Genomic DNA, 20,239 nt, shown 5'->3' on the forward strand with positions numbered 1-20,239 from the left:
GCTGCTGCTGCTGCTGGCTGTCCAGCAGCAGACTGAAGGTGGCTGCTGCTGTGCACAGGTATATAAAGGCTCAGAGCATATTATGACACGCGCAGCCAGCGTTCCATTGCCACATTCCATCTACTGCAGGCAGGATACCTGGCTGGCTGAATGTCGCTGAGAAGCTCACAGAGACTGCCATAAGCAACAGTTTAACAGAATGCCACAGACTAATCAACCAAACTTTTTGGGTTGGGTTCTCTTTTATAGTCTGCAGGCATTAAATGAAAGAAGTCAGTGTTCCAGCAGAAGGAGACAACGTTTCAGAAAAGGCATTGTAGCAAACCAAAAAAGAAATTTTAAGCGCAGCAGAGTAACCAGCGCACATACCTGTTAGCTCAGGTGAGTTTAAAAGGCTGCTGTTGATAACAAGGGCATTTGCTAAATAGATGGTGTGTGTGCAACAATATACTGAAAGGTCAATTATATTGTGCAGCTTATCTCACCACCTGTAGTTATTTAGGTGAAAGCTCCAAAATGCTTGCCTAATATGTCTGTTTATCCAAAAGGAAGTAAAAAGGGAGAGCTAGAAAGATAGCATTGCATCACATTACATGGCAATGCAATGCACAGTTGCTGAAGTTGAACCAAAATGAGCTTGTAATCTGGCTTCTGCAACTTTGAACATGAAAAATCCAATGAGGAGAAGAAAAGCAAAGCCAAAGAGTCCATCCCAAAATCCGACAAACAAGCAAAATGAACAAAAAACATTGAATTCAATTCTTTCTGATTTTAGAAACTGCATTAAAGAAGGGGTGCACCGATCCTGGAGATACTGCAATACCAGGTCAATGCGTGGAGTGGACAGAGCAAGCTCTTTTTCCATCTCCCTGTTCTAAAAATCCATTTAATATATGGTCCCCAGATAGGGGACGTATCAGATATTAAACTGATAAGAACAGATACTACACTTGATCTTAGCCAAAAGGCCGAGAAGCGATAACCAGAATTGGTTTCAAACTACGGAGCCACCCAAGGATCCTGAAAAGTCCATTTGTGGAGATGAGCTCCTGGACTCCCGTTAAGAAGACATGTTGTCAACCTCTAGATCCCTTACATGCCTGCACTTTTCGGCTTGCTGCTGCTGCAATCCACGCGTTTTAGATCTGCATAACTCCACCTCTTTAAACACAGCACCTTCACCCCCTGCTGTTCCCACCCGCCTCAACACCGTTGGAAGGGAGGAGAACCAATTAAGGCGGGGGGTGGGGTGGAACGAGCAGCTGTCTACCCTTAGCAGGAGGGCTCCTGATTACATACCTCTCCTGCTGCTGCTGCTGCTGGCTGTCCAGCAGCAGACTGAAGGTGGCTGCTGCTGTGCACAGGTATATAAAGGCTCAGAGCCTATTATGACACGCGCAGCCAGCGTTCCATTGCCACATTCCATCTACTGCAGGCAGGATACCTGGCTGGCTGAATGTCGCTGAGAAGCTCACAGAGACCGCCATAAGCAACAGTTTAACAGAATGCCACAGACTAATCAACCAAACTTTTTGGGTTGGGTTCTCTTTTATAGTCTGCAGGCATTAAATGAAAGAAGTCAGTGTTCCAGCAGAAGGAGACAACGTTTCAGAAAAGGCATTGTAGCAAACCAAAAAAGAAATTTTAAGCGCAGCAGAGTAACCAGCGCACATACCTGTTAGCTCAGGTGAGTTTAAAAGGCTGCTGTTGATAACAAGGGCATTTGCTAAATAGATGGTGTGTGTGCAACAATATACTGAAAGGTCAATTATATTGTGCAGCTTATCTCACCACCTGTAGTTATTTAGGTGAAAGCTCCAAAATGCTTGCCTAATATGTCTGTTTATCCAAAAGGAAGTAAAAAGGGAGAGCTAGAAAGATAGCATTGCATCACATTACATGGCAATGCAATGCACAGTTGCTGAAGTTGAACCAAAATGAGCTTGTAATCTGGCTTCTGCAACTTTGAACATGAAAAATCCAATGAGGAGAAGAAAAGCAAAGCCAAAGAGTCCATCCCAAAATCCGACAAACAAGCAAAATGAACAAAAAACATTGAATTCAATTCTTTCTGATTTTAGAAACTGCATTAAAGAAGGGGTGCACCGGTCCTGGAGATACTGCAATACCAGGTCAATGCGTGGAGTGGACAGAGCAAGCTCTTTTTCCATCTCCCTGTTCTAAAAATCCATTTAATATATGGTCCCCAGATAGGGGACATATCAGATATTAAACTGATAAGAACAGATACTACACTTGATCTTAGCCAAAAGGCCGAGAAGCGATAACCAGAATTGGTTTCAAACTACGGAGCCACCCAAGGATCCTGAAAAGTCCATTTGTGGAGATGAGCTCCTGGACTCCCGTTAAGAAGACATGTTGTCAACCTCTAGATCCCTTACATGCCTGCACTTTTCGGCTTGCTGCTGCTGCAATCCACGCGTTTTAGATCTGCATAACTCCACCTCTTTAAACACAGCACCTTCACCCCCTGCTGTTCCCACCCGCCTCAACACCGTTGGAAGGGAGGAGAACCAATTAAGGCGGGGGGTGGGGTGGAACGAGCAGCTGTCTACCCTTAGCAGGAGGGCTCCTGATTACATACCTCTCCTGCTGCTGCTGCTGGCTGTCCAGCAGCAGACTGAAGGTGGCTGCTGCTGTGCACAGGTATATAAAGGCTCAGAGCCTATTATGACACGCGCAGCCAGCGTTCCATTGCCACATTCCATCTACTGCAGGCAGGATACCTAGCTGGCTGAATGTCGCTGAGAAGCTCACAGAGACCGCCATAAGCAACAGTTTAACAGAATGCCACAGACTAATCAACCAAACTTTTTGGGTTGGGTTCTCTTTTATAGTCTGCAGGCATTAAATGAAAGAAGTCAGTGTTCCAGCAGAAGGAGACAACGTTTCAGAAAAGGCATTGTAGCAAACCAAAAAAGAAATTTTAAGCGCAGCAGAGTAACCAGCGCACATACCTGTTAGCTCAGGTGAGTTTAAAAGGCTGCTGTTGATAACAAGGGCATTTGCTAAATAGATGGTGTGTGTGCAACAATATACTGAAAGGTCAATTATATTGTGCAGCTTATCTCACCACCTGTAGTTATTTAGGTGAAAGCTCCAAAATGCTTGCCTAATATGTCTGTTTATCCAAAAGGAAGTAAAAAGGGAGAGCTAGAAAGATAGCATTGCATCACATTACATGGCAATGCAATGCACAGTTGCTGAAGTTGAACCAAAATGAGCTTGTAATCTGGCTTCTGCAACTTTGAACATGAAAAATCCAATGAGGAGAAGAATAGCAAAGCCAAAGAGTCCATCCCAAAATCCGACAAACAAGCAAAATGAACAAAAAACATTGAATTCAATTCTTTCTGATTTTAGAAACTGCATTAAAGAAGGGGTGCACCGGTCCTGGAGATACTGCAATACCAGGTCAATGCGTGGAGTGGACAGAGCAAGCTCTTTTTCCATCTCCCTGTTCTAAAAATCCATTTAATATATGGTCCCCAGATAGGGGACGTATCAGATATTAAACTGATAAGAACAGATACTACACTTGATCTTAGCCAAAAGGCCGAGAAGCGATAACCAGAATTGGTTTCAAACTACGGAGCCACCCAAGGATCCTGAAAAGTCCATTTGTGGAGATGAGCTCCTGGACTCCCGTTAAGAAGACATGTTGTCAACCTCTAGATCCCTTACATGCCTGCACTTTTCGGCTTGCTGCTGCTGCAATCCACGCGTTTTAGATCTGCATAACTCCACCTCTTTAAACACAGCACCTTCACCCCCTGCTGTTCCCACCCGCCTCAACACTGTTGGAAGGGAGGAGAACCAATTAAGGCGGGGGGTGGGGTGGAACGAGCAGCTGTCTACCCTTAGCAGGAGGGCTCCTGATTACATACCTCTCCTGCTGCTGCTGCTGCTGGCTGTCCAGCAGCAGACTGAAGGTGGCTGCTGCTGTGCACAGGTATATAAAGGCTCAGAGCCTATTATGACACGCGCAGCCAGCGTTCCATTGCCACATTCCATCTACTGCAGGCAGGATACCTGGCTGGCTGAATGTCGCTGAGAAGCTCACAGAGACCGCCATAAGCAACAGTTTAACAGAATGCCACAGACTAATCAACCAAACTTTTTGGGTTGGGTTCTCTTTTATAGTCTGCAGGCATTAAATGAAAGAAGTCAGTGTTCCAGCAGAAGGAGACAACGTTTCAGAAAAGGCATTGTAGCAAACCAAAAAAGAAATTTTAAGCGCAGCAGAGTAACCAGCGCACATACCTGTTAGCTCAGGTGAGTTTAAAAGGCTGCTGTTGATAACAAGGGCATTTGCTAAATAGATGGTGTGTGTGCAACAATATACTGAAAGGTCAATTATATTGTGCAGCTTATCTCACCACCTGTAGTTATTTAGGTGAAAGCTCCAAAATGCTTGCCTAATATGTCTGTTTATCCAAAAGGAAGTAAAAAGGGAGAGCTAGAAAGATAGCATTGCATCACATTACATGGCAATGCAATGCACAGTTGCTGAAGTTGAACCAAAATGAGCTTGTAATCTGGCTTCTGCAACTTTGAACATGAAAAATCCAATGAGGAGAAGAAAAGCAAAGCCAAAGAGTCCATCCCAAAATCCGACAAACAAGCAAAATGAACAAAAAACATTGAATTCAATTCTTTCTGATTTTAGAAACTGCATTAAAGAAGGGGTGCACCGGTCCTGGAGATACTGCAATACCAGGTCAATGCGTGGAGTGGACAGAGCAAGCTCTTTTTCCATCTCCCTGTTCTAAAAATCCATTTAATATATGGTCCCCAGATAGGGGACGTATCAGATATTAAACTGATAAGAACAGATACTACACTTGATCTTAGCCAAAAGGCCGAGAAGCGATAACCAGAATTGGTTTCAAACTACGGAGCCACCCAAGGATCCTGAAAAGTCCATTTGTGGAGATGAGCTCCTGGACTCCCGTTAAGAAGACATGTTGTCAACCTCTAGATCCCTTACATGCCTGCACTTTTCGGCTTGCTGCTGCTGCAATCCACGCGTTTTAGATCTGCATAACTCCACCTCTTTAAACACAGCACCTTCACCCCCTGCTGTTCCCACCCGCCTCAACACCGTTGGAAGGGAGGAGAACCAATTAAGGCGGGGGGTGGGGTGGAACGAGCAGCTGTCTACCCTTAGCAGGAGGGCTCCTGATTACATACCTCTCCTGCTGCTGCTGCTGCTGGCTGTCCAGCAGCAGACTGAAGGTGGCTGCTGCTGTGCACAGGTATATAAAGGCTCAGAGCCTATTATGACACGCGCAGCCAGCGTTCCATTGCCACATTCCATCTACTGCAGGCAGGATACCTGGCTGGCTGAATGTCGCTGAGAAGCTCACAGAGACCGCCATAAGCAACAGTTTAACAGAATGCCACAGACTAATCAACCAAACTTTTTGGGTTGGGTTCTCTTTTATAGTCTGCAGGCATTAAATGAAAGAAGTCAGTGTTCCAGCAGAAGGAGACAACGTTTCAGAAAAGGCATTGTAGCAAACCAAAAAAGAAATTATAAGCGCAGCAGAGTAACCAGCGCACATACCTGTTAGCTCAGGTGAGTTTAAAAGGCTGCTGTTGATAACAAGGGCATTTGCTAAATAGATGGTGTGTGTGCAACAATATACTGAAAGGTCAATTATATTGTGCAGCTTATCTCACCACCTGTAGTTATTTAGGTGAAAGCTCCAAAATGCTTGCCTAATATGTCTGTTTATCCAAAAGGAAGTAAAAAGGGAGAGCTAGAAAGATAGCATTGCATCACATTACATGGCAATGCAATGCACAGTTGCTGAAGTTGAACCAAAATGAGCTTGTAATCTGGCTTCTGCAACTTTGAACATGAAAAATCCAATGAGGAGAAGAAAAGCAAAGCCAAAGAGTCCATCCCAAAATCCGACAAACAAGCAAAATGAACAAAAAACATTGAATTCAATTCTTTCTGATTTTAGAAACTGCATTAAAGAAGGGGTGCACCGGTCCTGGAGATACTGCAATACCAGGTCAATGCGTGGAGTGGACAGAGCAAGCTCTTTTTCCATCTCCCTGTTCTAAAAATCCATTTAATATATGGTCCCCAGATAGGGGACGTATCAGATATTAAACTGATAAGAACAGATACTACACTTGATCTTAGCCAAAAGGCCGAGAAGCGATAACCAGAATTGGTTTCAAACTACGGAGCCACCCAAGGATCCTGAAAAGTCCATTTGTGGAGATGAGCTCCTGGACTCCCGTTAAGAAGACATGTTGTCAACCTCTAGATCCCTTACATGCCTGCACTTTTCGGCTTGCTGCTGCTGCAATCCACGCGTTTTAGATCTGCATAACTCCACCTCTTTAAACACAGCACCTTCACCCCCTGCTGTTCCCACCCGCCTCAACACCGTTGGAAGGGAGGAGAACCAATTAAGGCGGGGGGTGGGGTGGAACGAGCAGCTGTCTACCCTTAGCAGGAGGGCTCCTGATTACATACCTCTCCTGCTGCTGCTGCTGCTGGCTGTCCAGCAGCAGACTGAAGGTGGCTGCTGCTGTGCACAGGTATATAAAGGCTCAGAGCCTATTATGACACGCGCAGCCAGCGTTCCATTGCCACATTCCATCTACTGCAGGCAGGATACCTGGCTGGCTGAATGTCGCTGAGAAGCTCACAGAGACTGCCATAAGCAACAGTTTAACAGAATGCCACAGACTAATCAACCAAACTTTTTGGGTTGGGTTCTCTTTTATAGTCTGCAGGCATTAAATGAAAGAAGTCAGTGTTCCAGCAGAAGGAGACAACGTTTCAGAAAAGGCATTGTAGCAAACCAAAAAAGAAATTTTAAGCGCAGCAGAGTAACCAGCGCACATACCTGTTAGCTCAGGTGAGTTTAAAAGGCTGCTGTTGATAACAAGGGCATTTGCTAAATAGATGGTGTGTGTGCAACAATATACTGAAAGGTCAATTATATTGTGCAGCTTATCTCACCACCTGTAGTTATTTAGGTGAAAGCTCCAAAATGCTTGCCTAATATGTCTGTTTATCCAAAAGGAAGTAAAAAGGGAGAGCTAGAAAGATAGCATTGCATCACATTACATGGCAATGCAATGCACAGTTGCTGAAGTTGAACCAAAATGAGCTTGTAATCTGGCTTCTGCAACTTTGAACATGAAAAATCCAATGAGGAGAAGAAAAGCAAAGCCAAAGAGTCCATCCCAAAATCCGACAAACAAGCAAAATGAACAAAAAACATTGAATTCAATTCTTTCTGATTTTAGAAACTGCATTAAAGAAGGGGTGCACCGGTCCTGGAGATACTGCAATACCAGGTCAATGCGTGGAGTGGACAGAGCAAGCTCTTTTTCCATCTCCCTGTTCTAAAAATCCATTTAATATATGGTCCCCAGATAGGGGACGTATCAGATATTAAACTGATAAGAACAGATACTACACTTGATCTTAGCCAAAAGGCCGAGAAGCGATAACCAGAATTGGTTTCAAACTACGGAGCCACCCAAGGATCCTGAAAAGTCCATTTGTGGAGATGAGCTCCTGGACTCCCGTTAAGAAGACATGTTGTCAACCTCTAGATCCCTTACATGCCTGCACTTTTCGGCTTGCTGCTGCTGCAATCCACGCGTTTTAGATCTGCATAACTCCACCTCTTTACACACAGCACCTTCACCCCCTGCTGTTCCCACCCGCCTCAACACCGTTGGAAGGGAGGAGAACCAATTAAGGCGGGGGGTGGGGTGGAACGAGCAGCTGTCTACCCTTAGCAGGAGGGCTCCTGATTACATACCTCTCCTGCTGCTGCTGCTGCTGGCTGTCCAGCAGCAGACTGAAGGTGGCTGCTGCTGTGCACAGGTATATAAAGGCTCAGAGCCTATTATGACACGCGCAGCCAGCGTTCCATTGCCACATTCCATCTACTGCAGGCAGGATACCTGGCTGGCTGAATGTCGCTGAGAAGCTCACAGAGACCGCCATAAGCAACAGTTTAACAGAATGCCACAGACTAATCAACCAAACTTTTTGGGTTGGGTTCTCTTTTATAGTCTGCAGGCATTAAATGAAAGAAGTCAGTGTTCCAGCAGAAGGAGACAACGTTTCAGAAAAGGCATTGTAGCAAACCAAAAAAGAAATTTTAAGCGCAGCAGAGTAACCAGCGCACATACCTGTTAGCTCAGGTGAGTTTAAAAGGCTGCTGTTGATAACAAGGGCATTTGCTAAATAGATGGTGTGTGTGCAACAATATACTGAAAGGTCAATTATATTGTGCAGCTTATCTCACCACCTGTAGTTATTTAGGTGAAAGCTCCAAAATGCTTGCCTAATATGTCTGTTTATCCAAAAGGAAGTAAAAAGGGAGAGCTAGAAAGATAGCATTGCATCACATTACATGGCAATGCAATGCACAGTTGCTGAAGTTGAACCAAAATGAGCTTGTAATCTGGCTTCTGCAACTTTGAACATGAAAAATCCAATGAGGAGAAGAAAAGCAAAGCCAAAGAGTCCATCCCAAAATCCGACAAACAAGCAAAATGAACAAAAAACATTGAATTCAATTCTTTCTGATTTTAGAAACTGCATTAAAGAAGGGGTGCACCGGTCCTGGAGATACTGCAATACCAGGTCAATGCGTGGAGTGGACAGAGCAAGCTCTTTTTCCATCTCCCTGTTCTAAAAATCCATTTAATATATGGTCCCCAGATAGGGGACGTATCAGATATTAAACTGATAAGAACAGATACTACACTTGATCTTAGCCAAAAGGCCGAGAAGCGATAACCAGAATTGGTTTCAAACTACGGAGCCACCCAAGGATCCTGAAAAGTCCATTTGTGGAGATGAGCTCCTGGACTCCCGTTAAGAAGACATGTTGTCAACCTCTAGATCCCTTACATGCCTGCACTTTTCGGCTTGCTGCTGCTGCAATCCACGCGTTTTAGATCTGCATAACTCCACCTCTTTAAACACAGCACCTTCACCCCCTGCTGTTCCCACCCGCCTCAACACCGTTGGAAGGGAGGAGAACCAATTAAGGCGGGGGGGGGGTGGAACGAGCAGCTGTCTACCCTTAGCAGGAGGGCTCCTGATTACAAACCTCTCCTGCTGCTGCTGCTGCTGGCTGTCCAGCAGCAGACTGAAGGTGGCTGCTGCTGTGCACAGGTATATAAAGGCTCAGAGCCTATTATGACACGCGCAGCCAGCGTTCCATTGCCACATTCCATCTACTGCAGGCAGGATACCTGGCTGGCTGAATGTCGCTGAGAAGCTCACAGAGACCGCCATAAGCAACAGTTTAACAGAATGCCACAGACTAATCAACCAAACTTTTTGGGTTGGGTTCTCTTTTATAGTCTGCAGGCATTAAATGAAAGAAGTCAGTGTTCCAGCAGAAGGAGACAACGTTTCAGAAAAGGCATTGTAGCAAACCAAAAAAGAAATTTTAAGCGCAGCAGAGTAACCAGCGCACATACCTGTTAGCTCAGGTGAGTTTAAAAGGCTGCTGTTGATAACAAGGGCATTTGCTAAATAGATGGTGTGTGTGCAACAATATACTGAAAGGTCAATTATATTGTGCAGCTTATCTCACCACCTGTAGTTATTTAGGTGAAAGCTCCAAAATGCTTGCCTAATATGTCTGTTTATCCAAAAGGAAGTAAAAAGGGAGAGCTAGAAAGATAGCATTGCATCACATTACATGGCAATGCAATGCACAGTTGCTGAAGTTGAACCAAAATGAGCTTGTAATCTGGCTTCTGCAACTTTGAACATGAAAAATCCAATGAGGAGAAGAAAAGCAAAGCCAAAGAGTCCATCCCAAAATCCGACAAACAAGCAAAATGAACAAAAAACATTGAATTCAATTCTTTCTGATTTTAGAAACTGCATTAAAGAAGGGGTGCACCGGTCCTGGAGATACTGCAATACCAGGTCAATGCGTGGAGTGGACAGAGCAAGCTCTTTTTCCATCTCCCTGTTCTAAAAATCCATTTAATATATGGTCCCCAGATAGGGGACGTATCAGATATTAAACTGATAAGAACAGATACTACACTTGATCTTAGCCAAAAGGCCGAGAAGCGATAACCAGAATTGGTTTCAAACTACGGAGCCACCCAAGGATCCTGAAAAGTCCATTTGTGGAGATGAGCTCCTGGACTCCCGTTAAGAAGACATGTTGTCAACCTCTAGATCCCTTACATGCCTGCACTTTTCGGCTTGCTGCTGCTGCAATCCACGCGTTTTAGATCTGCATAACTCCACCTCTTTAAACACAGCACCTTCACCCCCTGCTGTTCCCACCCGCCTCAACACCGTTGGAAGGGAGGAGAACCAATTAAGGCGGGGGGTGGGGTGGAACGAGCAGCTGTCTACCCTTAGCAGGAGGGCTCCTGATTACATACCTCTCCTGCTGCTGCTGCTGCTGGCTGTCCAGCAGCAGACTGAAGGTGGCTGCTGCTGTGCACAGGTATATAAAGGCTCAGAGCCTATTATGACACGCGCAGCCAGCGTTCCATTGCCACATTCCATCTACTGCAGGCAGGATACCTGGCTGGCTGAATGTCGCTGAGAAGCTCACAGAGACCGCCATAAGCAACAGTTTAACAGAATGCCACAGACTAATCAACCAAACTTTTTGGGTTGGGTTCTCTTTTATAGTCTGCAGGCATTAAATGAAAGAAGTCAGTGTTCCAGCAGAAGGAGACAACGTTTCAGAAAAGGCATTGTAGCAAACCAAAAAAGAAATTTTAAGCGCAGCAGAGTAACCAGCGCACATACCTGTTAGCTCAGGTGAGTTTAAAAGGCTGCTGTTGATAACAAGGGCATTTGCTAAATAGATGGTGTGTGTGCAACAATATACTGAAAGGTCAATTATATTGTGCAGCTTATCTCACCACCTGTAGTTATTTAGGTGAAAGCTCCAAAATGCTTGCCTAATATGTCTGTTTATCCAAAAGGAAGTAAAAAGGGAGAGCTAGAAAGATAGCATTGCATCACATTACATGGCAATGCAATGCACAGTTGCTGAAGTTGAACCAAAATGAGCTTGTAATCTGGCTTCTGCAACTTTGAACATGAAAAATCCAATGAGGAGAAGAAAAGCAAAGCCAAAGAGTCCATCCCAAAATCCGACAAACAAGCAAAATGAACAAAAAACATTGAATTCAATTCTTTCTGATTTTAGAAACTGCATTAAAGAAGGGGTGCACCGGTCCTGGAGATACTGCAATACCAGGTCAATGCGTGGAGTGGACAGAGCAAGCTCTTTTTCCATCTCCCTGTTCTAAAAATCCATTTAATATATGGTCCCCAGATAGGGGACGTATCAGATATTAAACTGATAAGAACAGATACTACACTTGATCTTAGCCAAAAGGCCGAGAAGCGATAACCAGAATTGGTTTCAAACTACGGAGCCACCCAAGGATCCTGAAAAGTCCATTTGTGGAGATGAGCTCCTGGACTCCCGTTAAGAAGACATGTTGTCAACCTCTAGATCCCTTACATGCCTGCACTTTTCGGCTTGCTGCTGCTGCAATCCACGCGTTTTAGATCTGCATAACTCCACCTCTTTAAACACAGCACCTTCACCCCCTGCTGTTCCCACCCGCCTCAACACCGTTGGAAGGGAGGAGAACCAATTAAGGCGGGGGGTGGGGTGGAACGAGCAGCTGTCTACCCTTAGCAGGAGGGCTCCTGATTACATACCTCTCCTGCTGCTGCTGCTGCTGGCTGTCCAGCAGCAGACTGAAGGTGGCTGCTGCTGTGCACAGGTATATAAAGGCTCAGAGCCTATTATGACACGCGCAGCCAGCGTTCCATTGCCACATTCCATCTACTGCAGGCAGGATACCTGGCTGGCTGAATGTCGCTGAGAAGCTCACAGAGACCGCCATAAGCAACAGTTTAACAGAATGCCACAGACTAATCAACCAAACTTTTTGGGTTGGGTTCTCTTTTATAGTCTGCAGGCATTAAATGAAAGAAGTCAGTGTTCCAGCAGAAGGAGACAACGTTTCAGAAAAGGCATTGTAGCAAACCAAAAAAGAAATTTTAAGCGCAGCAGAGTAACCAGCGCACATACCTGTTAGCTCAGGTGAGTTTAAAAGGCTGCTGTTGATAACAAGGGCATTTGCTAAATAGATGGTGTGTGTGCAACAATATACTGAAAGGTCAATTATATTGTGCAGCTTATCTCACCACCTGTAGTTATTTAGGTGAAAGCTCCAAAATGCTTGCCTAATATGTCTGTTTATCCAAAAGGAAGTAAAAAGGGAGAGCTAGAAAGATAGCATTGCATCACATTACATGGCAATGCAATGCACAGTTGCTGAAGTTGAACCAAAATGAGCTTGTAATCTGGCTTCTGCAACTTTGAACATGAAAAATCCAATGAGGAGAAGAAAAGCAAAGCCAAAGAGTCCATCCCAAAATCCGACAAACAAGCAAAATGAACAAAAAACATTGAATTCAATTCTTTCTGATTTTAGAAACTGCATTAAAGAAGGGGTGCACCGGTCCTGGAGATACTGCAATACCAGGTCAATGCGTGGAGTGGACAGAGCAAGCTCTTTTTCCATCTCCCTGTTCTAAAAATCCATTTAATATATGGTCCCCAGATAGGGGACGTATCAGATATTAAACTGATAAGAACAGATACTACACTTGATCTTAGCCAAAAGGCCGAGAAGCGATAACCAGAATTGGTTTCAAACTACGGAGCCACCCAAGGATCCTGAAAAGTCCATTTGTGGAGATGAGCTCCTGGACTCCCGTTAAGAAGACATGTTGTCAACCTCTAGATCCCTTACATGCCTGCACTTTTCGGCTTGCTGCTGCTGCAATCCACGCGTTTTAGATCTGCATAACTCCACCTCTTTAAACACAGCACCTTCACCCCCTGCTGTTCCCACCCGCCTCAACACCGTTGGAAGGGAGGAGAACCAATTAAGGCGGGGGGTGGGGTGGAACGAGCAGCTGTCTACCCTTAGCAGGAGGGCTCCTGATTACATACCTCTCCTGCTGCTGCTGCTGCTGGCTGTCCAGCAGCAGACTGAAGGTGGCTGCTGCTGTGCACAGGTATATAAAGGCTCAGAGCCTATTATGACACGCGCAGCCAGCGTTCCATTGCCACATTCCATCTACTGCAGGCAGGATACCTGGCTGGCTGAATGTCGCTGAGAAGCTCACAGAGACCGCCATAAGCAACAGTTTAACAGAATGCCACAGACTAATCAACCAAACTTTTTGGGTTGGGTTCTCTTTTATAGTCTGCAGGCATTAAATGAAAGAAGTCAGTGTTCCAGCAGAAGGAGACAACGTTTCAGAAAAGGCATTGTAGCAAACCAAAAAAGAAATTTTAAGCGCAGCAGAGTAACCAGCGCACATACATGTTAGCTCAGGTGAGTTTAAAAGGCTGCTGTTGATAACAAGGGCATTTGCTAAATAGATGGTGTGTGTGCAACAATATACTGAAAGGTCAATTATATTGTGCAGCTTATCTCACCACCTGTAGTTATTTAGGTGAAAGCTCCAAAATGCTTGCCTAATATGTCTGTTTATCCAAAAGGAAGTAAAAAGGGAGAGCTAGAAAGATAGCATTGCATCACATTACATGGCAATGCAATGCACAGTTGCTGAAGTTGAACCAAAATGAGCTTGTAATCTGGCTTCTGCAACTTTGAACATGAAAAATCCAATGAGGAGAAGAAAAGCAAAGCCAAAGAGTCCATCCCAAAATCCGACAAACAAGCAAAATGAACAAAAAACATTGAATTCAATTCTTTCTGATTTTAGAAACTGCATTAAAGAAGGGGTGCACCGGTCCTGGAGATACTGCAATACCAGGTCAATGCGTGGAGTGGACAGAGCAAGCTCTTTTTCCATCTCCCTGTTCTAAAAATCCATTTAATATATGGTCCCCAGATAGGGGACGTATCAGATATTAAACTGATAAGAACAGATACTACACTTGATCTTAGCCAAAAGGCCGAGAAGCGATAACCAGAATTGGTTTCAAACTACGGAGCCACCCAAGGATCCTGAAAAGTCCATTTGTGGAGATGAGCTCCTGGACTCCCGTTAAGAAGACATGTTGTCAACCTCTAGATCCCTTACATGCCTGCACTTTTCGGCTTGCTGCTGCTGCAATCCACGCGTTTTAGATCTGCATAACTCCACCTCTTTAAACACAGCACCTTCACCCCCTGCTGTTCCCACCCGCCTCAACACCGTTGGAAGGGAGGAGAACCAATTAAGGCGGGGGGTGGGGTGGAACGAGCAGCTGTCTACCCTTAGCAGGAGGGCTCCTGATTACATACCTCTCCTGCTGCTGCTGCTGCTGGCTGTCCAGCAGCAGACTGAAGGTGGCTGCTGCTGTGCACAGGTATATAAAGGCTCAGAGCCTATTATGACACGCGCAGCCAGCGTTCCATTGCCACATTCCATCTACTGCAGGCAGGATACCTGGCTGGCTGAATGTCGCTGAGAAGCTCACAGAGACCGCCATAAGCAACAGTTTAACAGAATGCCACAGACTAATCAACCAAACTTTTTGGGTTGGGTTCTCTTTTATAGTCTGCAGGCATTAAATGAAAGAAGTCAGTGTTCCAGCAGAAGGAGACAACGTTTCAGAAAAGGCATTGTAGCAAACCAAAAAAGAAATTTTAAGCGCAGCAGAGTAACCAGCGCACATACCTGTTAGCTCAGGTGAGTTTAAAAGGCTGCTGTTGATAACAAGGGCATTTGCTAAATAGATGGTGTGTGTGCAACAATATACTGAAAGGTCAATTATATTGTGCAGCTTATCTCACCACCTGTAGTTATTTAGGTGAAAGCTCCAAAATGCTTGCCTAATATGTCTGTTTATCCAAAAGGAAGTAAAAAGGGAGAGCTAGAAAGATAGCATTGCATCACATTACATGGCAATGCAATGCACAGTTGCTGAAGTTGAACCAAAATGAGCTTGTAATCTGGCTTCTGCAACTTTGAACATGAAAAATCCAATGAGGAGAAGAAAAGCAAAGCCAAAGAGTCCATCCCAAAATCCGACAAACAAGCAAAATGAACAAAAAACATTGAATTCAATTCTTTCTGATTTTAGAAACTGCATTAAAGAAGGGGTGCACCGGTCCTGGAGATACTGCAATACCAGGTCAATGCGTGGAGTGGACAGAGCAAGCTCTTTTTCCATCTCCCTGTTCTAAAAATCCATTTAATATATGGTCCCCAGATAGGGGACGTATCAGATATTAAACTGATAAGAACAGATACTACACTTGATCTTAGCCAAAAGGCCGAGAAGCGATAACCAGAATTGGTTTCAAACTACGGAGCCACCCAAGGATCCTGAAAAGTCCATTTGTGGAGATGAGCTCCTGGACTCCCGTTAAGAAGACATGTTGTCAACCTCTAGATCCCTTACATGCCTGCACTTTTCGGCTTGCTGCTGCTGCAATCCACGCGTTTTAGATCTGCATAACTCCACCTCTTTAAACACAGCACCTTCACCCCCTGCTGTTCCCACCCGCCTCAACACCGTTGGAAGGGAGGAGAACCAATTAAGGCGGGGGGTGGGGTGGAACGAGCAGCTGTCTACCCTTAGCAGGAGGGCTCCTGATTACATACCTCTCCTGCTGCTGCTGCTGCTGGCTGTCCAGCAGCAGACTGAAGGTGGCTGCTGCTGTGCACAGGTATATAAAGGCTCAGAGCCTATTATGACACGCGCAGCCAGCGTTCCATTGCCACATTCCATCTACTGCAGGCAGGATACCTGGCTGGCTGAATGTCGCTGAGAAGCTCACAGAGACCGCCATAAGCAACAGTTTAACAGAATGCCACAGACTAATCAACCAAACTTTTTGGGTTGGGTTCTCTTTTATAGTCTGCAGGCATTAAATGAAAGAAGTCAGTGTTCCAGCAGAAGGAGACAACGTTTCAGAAAAGGCATTGTAGCAAACCAAAAAAGAAATTTTAAGCGCAGCAGAGTAACCAGCGCACATACCTGTTAGCTCAGGTGAGTTTAAAAGGCTGCTGTTGATAACAAGGGCATTTGCTAAATAGATGGTGTGTGTGCAACAATATACTGAAAGGTCAATTATATTGTGCAGCTTATCTCACCACCTGTAGTTATTTAGGTGAAAGCTCCAAAATGCTTGCCTAATATGTCTGTTTATCCAAAAGGAAGTAAAAAGGGAGAGCTAGAAAGATAGCATTGCATCACATTACATGGCAATGCAATGCACAGTTGCTGAAGTTGAACCAAAATGAGCTTGTAATCTGGCTTCTGCAACTTTGAACATGAAAAATCCAATGAGGAGAAGAAAAGCAAAGCCAAAGAGTCCATCCCAAAATCCGACAAACAAGCAAAATGAACAAAAAACATTGAATTCAATTCTTTCTGATTTTAGAAACTGCATTAAAGAAGGGGTGCACCGGTCCTGGAGATACTGCAATACCAGGTCAATGCGTGGAGTGGACAGAGCAAGCTCTTTTTCCATCTCCCTGTTCTAAAAATCCATTTAATATATGGTCCCCAGATAGGGAACGTATCAGATATTAAACTGATAAGAACAGATACTACACTTGATCTTAGCCAAAAGGCCGAGAAGCGATAACCAGAATTGGTTTCAAACTACGGAGCCACCCAAGGATCCTGAAAAGTCCATTTGTGGAGATGAGCTCCTGGACTCCCGTTAAGAAGACATGTTGTCAACCTCTAGATCCCTTACATGCCTGCACTTTTCGGCTTGCTGCTGCTGCAATCCACGCGTTTTAGATCTGCATAACTCCACCTCTTTAAACACAGCACCTTCACCCCCTGCTGTTCCCACCCGCCTCAACACCGTTGGAAGGGAGGAGAACCAATTAAGGCGGGGGGTGGGGTGGAACGAGCAGCTGTCTACCCTTAGCAGGAGGGCTCCTGATTACATACCTCTCCTGCTGCTGCTGCTGCTGGCTGTCCAGCAGCAGACTGAAGGTGGCTGCTGCTGTGCACAGGTATATAAAGGCTCAGAGCCTATTATGACACGCGCAGCCAGCGTTCCATTGCCACATTCCATCTACTGCAGGCAGGATACCTGGCTGGCTGAATGTCGCTGAGAAGCTCACAGAGACCGCCATAAGCAACAGTTTAACAGAATGCCACAGACTAATCAACCAAACTTTTTGGGTTGGGTTCTCTTTTATAGTCTGCAGGCATTAAATGAAAGAAGTCAGTGTTCCAGCAGAAGGAGACAACGTTTCAGAAAAGGCATTGTAGCAAACCAAAAAAGAAATTTTAAGCGCAGCAGAGTAACCAGCGCACATACCTGTTAGCTCAGGTGAGTTTAAAAGGCTGCTGTTGATAACAAGGGCATTTGCTAAATAGATGGTGTGTGTGCAACAATATACTGAAAGGTCAATTATATTGTGCAGCTTATCTCACCACCTGTAGTTATTTAGGTGAAAGCTCCAAAATGCTTGCCTAATATGTCTGTTTATCCAAAAGGAAGTAAAAAGGGAGAGCTAGAAAGATAGCATTGCATCACATTACATGGCAATGCAATGCACAGTTGCTGAAGTTGAACCAAAATGAGCTTGTAATCTGGCTTCTGCAACTTTGAACATGAAAAATCCAATGAGGAGAAGAAAAGCAAAGCCAAAGAGTCCATCCCAAAATCCGACAAACAAGCAAAATGAACAAAAAACATTGAATTCAATTCTTTCTGATTTTAGAAACTGCATTAAAGAAGGGGTGCACCGGTCCTGGAGATACTGCAATACCAGGTCAATGCGTGGAGTGGACAGAGCAAGCTCTTTTTCCATCTCCCTGTTCTAAAAATCCATTTAATATATGGTCCCCAGATAGGGGACGTATCAGATATTAAACTGATAAGAACAGATACTACACTTGATCTTAGCCAAAAGGCCGAGAAGCGATAACCAGAATTGGTTTCAAACTACGGAGCCACCCAAGGATCCTGAAAAGTCCATTTGTGGAGATGAGCTCCTGGACTCCCGTTAAGAAGACATGTTGTCAACCTCTAGATCCCTTACATGCCTGCACTTTTCGGCTTGCTGCTGCTGCAATCCACGCGTTTTAGATCTGCATAACTCCACCTCTTTAAACACAGCACCTTCACCCCCTGCTGTTCCCACCCGCCTCAACACCGTTGGAAGGGAGGAGAACCAATTAAGGCGGGGGGTGGGGTGGAACGAGCAGCTGTCTACCCTTAGCAGGAGGGCTCCTGATTACATACCTCTCCTGCTGCTGCTGCTGCTGGCTGTCCAGCAGCAGACTGAAGGTGGCTGCTGCTGTGCACAGGTATATAAAGGCTCAGAGCCTATTATGACACACGCAGCCAGCGTTCCATTGCCACATTCCATCTACTGCAGGCAGGATACCTGGCTGGCTGAATGTCGCTGAGAAGCTCACAGAGACCGCCATAAGCAACAGTTTAACAGAATGCCACAGACTAATCAACCAAACTTTTTGGGTTGGGTTCTCTTTTATAGTCTGCAGGCATTAAATGAAAGAAGTCAGTGTTCCAGCAGAAGGAGACAACGTTTCAGAAAAGGCATTGTAGCAAACCAAAAAAGAAATTTTAAGCGCAGCAGAGTAACCAGCGCACATACCTGTTAGCTCAGGTGAGTTTAAAAGGCTGCTGTTGATAACAAGGGCATTTGCTAAATAGATGGTGTGTGTGCAACAATATACTGAAAGGTCAATTATATTGTGCAGCTTATCTCACCACCTGTAGTTATTTAGGTGAAAGCTCCAAAATGCTTGCCTAATATGTCTGTTTATCCAAAAGGAAGTAAAAAGGGAGAGCTAGAAAGATAGCATTGCATCACATTACATGGCAATGCAATGCACAGTTGCTGAAGTTGAACCAAAATGAGCTTGTAATCTGGCTTCTGCAACTTTGAACATGAAAAATCCAATGAGGAGAAGAAAAGCAAAGCCAAAGAGTCCATCCCAAAATCCGACAAACAAGCAAAATGAACAAAAAACATTGAATTCAATTCTTTCTGATTTTAGAAACTGCATTAAAGAAGGGGTGCACCGGTCCTGGAGATACTGCAATACCAGGTCAATGCGTGGAGTGGACAGAGCAAGCTCTTTTTCCATCTCCCTGTTCTAAAAATCCATTTAATATATGGTCCCCAGATAGGGGACGTATCAGATATTAAACTGATAAGAACAGATACTACACTTGATCTTAGCCAAAAGGCCGAGAAGCGATAACCAGAATTGGTTTCAAACTACGGAGCCACCCAAGGATCCTGAAAAGTCCATTTGTGGAGATGAGCTCCTGGACTCCCGTTAAGAAGACATGTTGTCAACCTCTAGATCCCTTACATGCCTGCACTTTTCGGCTTGCTGCTGCTGCAATCCACGCGTTTTAGATCTGCATAACTCCACCTCTTTAAACACAGCACCTTCACCCCCTGCTGTTCCCACCCGCCTCAACACCGTTGGAAGGGAGGAGAACCAATTAAGGCGGGGGGTGGGGTGGAACGAGCAGCTGTCTACCCTTAGCAGGAGGGCTCCTGATTACATACCTCTCCTGCTGCTGCTGCTGCTGGCTGTCCAGCAGCAGACTGAAGGTGGCTGCTGCTGTGCACAGGTATATAAAGGCTCAGAGCCTATTATGACACGCGCAGCCAGCGTTCCATTGCCACATTCCATCTACTGCAGGCAGGATACCTGGCTGGCTGAATGTCGCTGAGAAGCTCACAGAGACCGCCATAAGCAACAGTTTAACAGAATGCCACAGACTAATCAACCAAACTTTTTGGGTTGGGTTCTCTTTTATAGTCTGCAGGCATTAAATGAAAGAAGTCAGTGTTCCAGCAGAAGGAGACAACGTTTCAGAAAAGGCATTGTAGCAAACCAAAAAAGAAATTTTAAGCGCAGCAGAGTAACCAGCGCACATACCTGTTAGCTCAGGTGAGTTTAAAAGGCTGCTGTTGATAACAAGGGCATTTGCTAAATAGAGGGTGTGTGTGCAACAATATACTGAAAGGTCAATTATATTGTGCAGCTTATCTCACCACCTGTAGTTATTTAGGTGAAAGCTCCAAAATGCTTGCCTAATATGTCTGTTTATCCAAAAGGAAGTAAAAAGGGAGAGCTAGAAAGATAGCATTGCATCACATTACATGGCAATGCAATGCACAGTTGCTGAAGTTGAACCAAAATGAGCTTGTAATCTGGCTTCT

The 20,239-nt window shown here is 44.9% G+C and overlaps 15 non-coding genes across 15 annotated transcripts; all 15 read right to left on the reverse strand.

The window, feature by feature from the left end:
- Positions 1-789: 789 nt before the first annotated feature.
- Positions 790-980, reverse strand: LOC141273912 (U2 spliceosomal RNA). Its single transcript, XR_012322213.1, has one exon. It is a non-coding gene; the product is annotated as a U2 spliceosomal RNA (small nuclear RNA).
- A 1,115-nt stretch (positions 981-2,095) lies between these two features.
- LOC141274202 (U2 spliceosomal RNA) lies at positions 2,096-2,286 on the reverse strand. Its single transcript, XR_012322489.1, has one exon. It is a non-coding gene; the product is annotated as a U2 spliceosomal RNA (small nuclear RNA).
- A 1,112-nt stretch (positions 2,287-3,398) lies between these two features.
- Positions 3,399-3,589, reverse strand: LOC141275078 (U2 spliceosomal RNA). The gene has a single exon (XR_012323332.1). It is a non-coding gene; the product is annotated as a U2 spliceosomal RNA (small nuclear RNA).
- A 1,115-nt stretch (positions 3,590-4,704) lies between these two features.
- LOC141275080 (U2 spliceosomal RNA) lies at positions 4,705-4,895 on the reverse strand. The gene has a single exon (XR_012323334.1). It is a non-coding gene; the product is annotated as a U2 spliceosomal RNA (small nuclear RNA).
- Positions 4,896-6,010: 1,115 nt separating this feature from the next.
- Positions 6,011-6,201, reverse strand: LOC141275081 (U2 spliceosomal RNA). Its single transcript, XR_012323335.1, has one exon. It is a non-coding gene; the product is annotated as a U2 spliceosomal RNA (small nuclear RNA).
- A 1,115-nt stretch (positions 6,202-7,316) lies between these two features.
- Positions 7,317-7,507, reverse strand: LOC141275082 (U2 spliceosomal RNA). The gene has a single exon (XR_012323336.1). It is a non-coding gene; the product is annotated as a U2 spliceosomal RNA (small nuclear RNA).
- A 1,115-nt stretch (positions 7,508-8,622) lies between these two features.
- LOC141275083 (U2 spliceosomal RNA) lies at positions 8,623-8,813 on the reverse strand. Its single transcript, XR_012323337.1, has one exon. It is a non-coding gene; the product is annotated as a U2 spliceosomal RNA (small nuclear RNA).
- Positions 8,814-9,927: 1,114 nt separating this feature from the next.
- LOC141275084 (U2 spliceosomal RNA) lies at positions 9,928-10,118 on the reverse strand. The gene has a single exon (XR_012323338.1). It is a non-coding gene; the product is annotated as a U2 spliceosomal RNA (small nuclear RNA).
- Positions 10,119-11,233: 1,115 nt separating this feature from the next.
- LOC141275085 (U2 spliceosomal RNA) lies at positions 11,234-11,424 on the reverse strand. Its single transcript, XR_012323339.1, has one exon. It is a non-coding gene; the product is annotated as a U2 spliceosomal RNA (small nuclear RNA).
- A 1,115-nt stretch (positions 11,425-12,539) lies between these two features.
- On the reverse strand, positions 12,540-12,730 carry LOC141275086 (U2 spliceosomal RNA). Its single transcript, XR_012323340.1, has one exon. It is a non-coding gene; the product is annotated as a U2 spliceosomal RNA (small nuclear RNA).
- A 1,115-nt stretch (positions 12,731-13,845) lies between these two features.
- On the reverse strand, positions 13,846-14,036 carry LOC141275087 (U2 spliceosomal RNA). The gene has a single exon (XR_012323341.1). It is a non-coding gene; the product is annotated as a U2 spliceosomal RNA (small nuclear RNA).
- A 1,115-nt stretch (positions 14,037-15,151) lies between these two features.
- On the reverse strand, positions 15,152-15,342 carry LOC141275088 (U2 spliceosomal RNA). Its single transcript, XR_012323342.1, has one exon. It is a non-coding gene; the product is annotated as a U2 spliceosomal RNA (small nuclear RNA).
- A 1,115-nt stretch (positions 15,343-16,457) lies between these two features.
- Positions 16,458-16,648, reverse strand: LOC141149591 (U2 spliceosomal RNA). The gene has a single exon (XR_012245883.1). It is a non-coding gene; the product is annotated as a U2 spliceosomal RNA (small nuclear RNA).
- Positions 16,649-17,763: 1,115 nt separating this feature from the next.
- On the reverse strand, positions 17,764-17,954 carry LOC141275089 (U2 spliceosomal RNA). The gene has a single exon (XR_012323343.1). It is a non-coding gene; the product is annotated as a U2 spliceosomal RNA (small nuclear RNA).
- Positions 17,955-19,069: 1,115 nt separating this feature from the next.
- Positions 19,070-19,260, reverse strand: LOC141275091 (U2 spliceosomal RNA). The gene has a single exon (XR_012323345.1). It is a non-coding gene; the product is annotated as a U2 spliceosomal RNA (small nuclear RNA).
- Positions 19,261-20,239: the final 979 nt, after the last annotated feature.

This window comes from Phyllobates terribilis, unplaced genomic scaffold (genome assembly GCF_046119375.1).
Source record: "Phyllobates terribilis strain yellow unplaced genomic scaffold, ASM4611937v1 Scaffold_5__5_contigs__length_657084704, whole genome shotgun sequence".
NCBI classification, from domain to species: Eukaryota; Metazoa; Chordata; class Amphibia; order Anura; family Dendrobatidae; genus Phyllobates; species Phyllobates terribilis.